Genomic DNA, 4957 nt, shown 5'->3' with positions numbered 1-4957 from the left:
TCGGGACTATACACACATGCACACGCACACACATGCACGCACGCACGTGTGTGTGTGTGTGTGTGTGTGTGTGTGTGTGTGTGTGTGCACACATTATGTTGACCCACGTAGAAGATGTTCTCATTTTAACCCATTCTGACCTGAGATCAGATTCTAAAAATGTCTTCTACATCCTGACAGTTTTCTGAAAAAGCTATGTTTCTATGTCAGTCGTTCTTCGATTTTTCAAAAAATAGTAGACCTACAAGCTCGTAGCGCGCCACTCGGTGGCGCGCTATGAGCTTGTAGATCTGCTATTTTTCAATAGCTAAAGCATAACATGACGCTAACATAACAATAACACTGGGGTTCCCGCCCAAAGTGGGTTAATTATGCATCAATCTCAGGACAGAGATATGTTTGTAATAATGAATTAGTAATTTCTGACATATCCGCTCACTCACTTTGCCACAATGCCAAAGCCTGATTCAATTTGAATGTTTAATTGGTTGAAATGTTTCCTCTGTGGACTCCCCCCCCCCCCCCCCCCCCCAAATGGATTTGGGCGCTCGCGCGGAACGAGGCGCTGAAGCACGTCAGCGAAGCTGTGCATCCCTCTGACATCATCAACCCGCCATCACGCTCTCTGGGCTGATCCAGGACCAGCATCACAATGAGGTCCTTTATGTGGGGGGGGGTGGGTTTGTGCCGTTGCATTAACCCATTCTGACCTGAGATCAGATTGTAAAAATGTCTTATACATCCTGACAGTTTTCCATTCTGACCTGAGATCAGATTCTAAAAATGTCCTCTACATCCTGACAGTTTTCCATTCTGACCTGAGATCAGATTCTAAAAAATGTCTTCTACGTCAGTCGTTCTTCGATTTTTCAAAAATAGCAGACCTACAAGCTCATAGCGCGCCACTCGGTGGCGCGCTATGAGCTTGTAGATCTGCTATTTTTAAATAGCTAAAGCATAACATGATGCTATAACACCAAAAGGGGTTCCCGCCTAAAATGGGTTAATCAAATCACTGCGGCTGTATTGAGCGAGCGAGTGCGTGTGCTTGTGCGTGTGCGTGTGTGTGTGTGTGTGTGTGTGAGAGAGAGAGAGAGAGAGAGAGAGAGAGAGAGAGAGAGAGAGAGAGAGAGAGAGAATGATGATTGATGTCTCTGTTTGATATTGATAGCCTAACATGTAGTACGTCACACAGTGTATAAGTATACCAGTATAAGACGCGTTAAACGCGGGAAGCGAACGCAGCTGTTGTGGCAGTCTGACACACACACACACACAAACACACACACACACACACACACACACACACACACACACACACCCACACACTTGAGGCGGTTGCAGGTGGTCCTCAGACTAAATTGAGATTTGGGGCTGATTCATACTCCTATTTTACCCTGTTTCGGCGCTGTAGTGCCGAAAAGATTTCGGCTCGTCAGAAATTTTCAGTAGCACCGAAGAGACGACTTTAGGACGGTACCCGCCCCCCCGAACCTCAAATGACGTCACATTGTAGGCTCTACAGCGCCGAACCCACTTTTATTCGGCTCTAAAATAGGAGTATGAATCGGCCCTTGGTGACCAATTGGACCCTTTAATTCTTGAGAGTGTAAAATGAAACCAAACGGACCTGTATGGGTCCATTTGGACCTGTATGGGTCCATAATTTGGACTATCTACAATGTATTTTTTCGCTTATTTTGGGCATTAATGAAAGGAAAAAAATAAAGAAAACCGCAACGATATATGCGCTGTCAGATCCACTGTGTTGAATTCATTCACTTCTGAAGGTGGAGAAATGGATCTGCGAGGATTGTTTTGCTGTGTGAGGAATGAGCAGTAATGAATTAATGTGTTTCTTCTGTCTGAGAAATGAGCAGTAATGAAATAATGTGTGTTTTTTTGCTGTGTGAGGAATGAGCAGTAATGAATTAATGTGTGTTTCTTCTGCTGTGTGAGGAATGAGCAGCAATGAATTAATGTGTGGTTTTTTTTGCTGTGTGAGGAATGAGCAGCAATGAATTAATGTGTGTGGTTTTCTTCTGGCATTTGCAGAAACACTACATTTCACTAGAGGCAGTTTTTTGGCCAATATAACAGTAATCAAAAACTCTAATGGTTTCATGGGAGCGTGTTAATCATGTGCTCTGTTTCCGATGTGTGGTCATACACAGTGGTGGAGAATATAACTACCGTATACATTCATTATATACTGTACTTTTTGAGTGATGCAACCACTCCAAGGAACAGCAATGTCCGTCCTAACCTATTTATGTACTAACCTATGTAACCTATTCAACCCTCAGTAGCATAGCTACTTATTCAACCCTCAGTAGCCTAGCTACTTATTCAACCCTCAGTAGCCTAGCTACTTATTCAACCCTCAGTAGCCTAGCTACTTATTCAACCCTCAGTAGCCAGCTACTTATTCAACCCTCAGTAGCCTAGCTACTTATTCAACCCTCAGTAGCCTAGCTACTTATTCAACCCTCAGTAGCCTAGCTACTTATTCAACCCTCAGTAGCCTAGCTACTTATTCAACCCTCAGTAGCCTATAGCTACTTATTCAACCCTCACTAGCCAGCTACTTATTCAACCCTCAGTAGCCTAGCTACTTATTCAACCCTCAGTAGCCTAGCTACTTATTCAACCCTCAGTAGCCTAGCTACTTATTCAACCCTCAGTAGCCTAGCTACTTATTCAACCCTCAGTAGCCTAGCTACTTATTCAACCCTCAGTAGCCTAGCTACTTATTAAACCCTCAGTAGCCTAGCTACTTATTCAACCCTCAGTAGCCTAGCTACTTATTCAACCCTCAGTAGCCTAGCTACTTATTAAACCCTCAGTAGCCTAGCTACTTATTAAACCCTCAGTAGCCTAGCTACTTATTCAACCCTCAGTAGCCTAGCTACTTATTCAACCCTCAGTAGCCTAGCTACTTATTCAACCCTCAGTAGCCTAGCTACTTATTCAACCCTCAGTAGCCTAGCTACTTATTAAACCCTCAGTAGCCTAGCTACTTATTCAACCCTCAGTAGCCAAGCTACTTATTCAACCCTCAGTAGCCTAGCTACTTATTCAACCCTCAGTAGCCTAGCTACTTATTCAACCCTCAGTAGCATAGCTACTTATTCAAATAGCTGGTTAAAGTGAGTAGCAGAAGCAGCTGTTCCAAGTTACGGGTCTCTCCTCTGAGTTAAATCAAACGGACGGCTGTTCCTATCAGAGGATGATTGCTGATAGGGAAAGACACTAGACTACCCTCTGCACAAACAGCCTTAGGCTAAACCTCTCTCTCTCTCTCTGTCTCTGTCTCTCTCTCTCTCTCTCTCTCTCTCTCTCTCTCTCTCTCTCTCTCTCTCTCTCTCTCTCTCTCTCTCTCTCTCTCTCTCTCTCTCTGCAGTCACTCAACAGTCTATGGGTCACTGGCTACGTTTACATGAGCAGTTAAATCCCCTTTTCATTCCGAATAGAAGTTCAATCCTATTAAACGTTGTTATGTAAACACCTACAAAAACTTACATCCGAATGAAAACGCTCGATGCGATCTAAAAACCATTCCGATGTCACTGGCCGGATTACTCCGATTTTCAATGCGATTGAAAGAAATTTGACTCATGTATACACTGCTTCGGATGTAAATTAATTCTGGTCTTTCTGAGCATGCTCCAATTAAGGCGCTCATATCCAAGGCGCGCCGTCGGCGCCGAGGAGTTTGCACATAGAGCGCGTTATTTCGTTCCTTTTTTCAGATCCGAAATCCACAAAAAAAACGTGGAGCAGCAGCAGATGAGATACCCCTGATCTCTGTGTGTGTGTGTGTGTGTGTGTGTGTGTGTGTGTGTGTGTGTGTGTGTGTGTGTTCAACGGTCTCTCTCTCTCTCTCTCAAAAATAACGAGCGACCCGATACAATAATAATCATCAGTGTTGCGTTGCGTGCCCTGGCCGTGCTGTAGATACAAAGTATAGTAGTAGGCCTACAAATAAAAACGAGATGATCAACTTCCCAGCGGAGAAGCGGAGCCGCAGCGGGTGGGGAAAAAAATACGGTAAACACTAAACATATATGCCCGCGCCGCCCCTATCCAACCAGCAGCCTCAAAGCTACTGCGGAATGAAATGATGGGATTTCAAAGTATCGTCTTTCGTCTGTAATATGTTTGTATTGTTGAGACAGTCACAATGAATGAACTGCCTATATTTTATGTGTCCAACAGATGGCGTAGTTTCACGTGAATTAACATGTATCATGTCTTCTATCACTTCTCCATATAAACACTCATTCGGAATGACCATTTCCCATGTAAACTCGCGGCAAAAAACATTACATCGGATGTATTTTATTCGGAAGTATTTATTCGGAATGATCACCCTTCATGTAAACGTAGCCACTGACTGCACCCACCTGTGCATTGTCATGTTGTTTGAGATCAAGGAAAGGTCACACTTTCAAAAACAAATAATGATTGATTTTGATTTGATTGATTGTTTATTTATGTCCGTGTCATGCACACCTGTCGTGCCCAACCCACAGTCTTCCAAGCCAGCCGGCAACAACGTTAGTTAATTGGATGCAACTGTGTGTAGTTTAGGCGTGTGTGCATTGTTCTCCATCAATTCATGTGTATATAGGGCACGGGTTGCCCCGTGACAGACACCATTTCACATTTGCAATTACACAGCATGTTTTACATTACATAATTTATGCATTTTACAGCATGTTTACATTACATAAATCATTATATTACACCTCAGATGTACACAGAGAGTCCTACTCTGTTTTCTTTCCCAAGCTTGACAGATAAAATCTGCTACCACGAAAGTCCCTTTGGCAAAACATATCTCCATTTTTACATAATCATTTAAATCTAGGAAATCCCCACATATAGAAGACATCTTATTAACCATAATATCCCTTAAGCCTCAAGGCATCGTATTTAGAGCAATAAAACAAAA

The sequence above is a fragment of the Protomyctophum bolini genome (assembly GCF_963924005.1).
Source record: "Protomyctophum bolini genome assembly, chromosome: 4".
In the NCBI taxonomy this organism is placed as follows: Eukaryota; Metazoa; Chordata; class Actinopteri; order Myctophiformes; family Myctophidae; genus Protomyctophum; species Protomyctophum bolini.
This window is presented reverse-complemented; position numbering follows the sequence as displayed.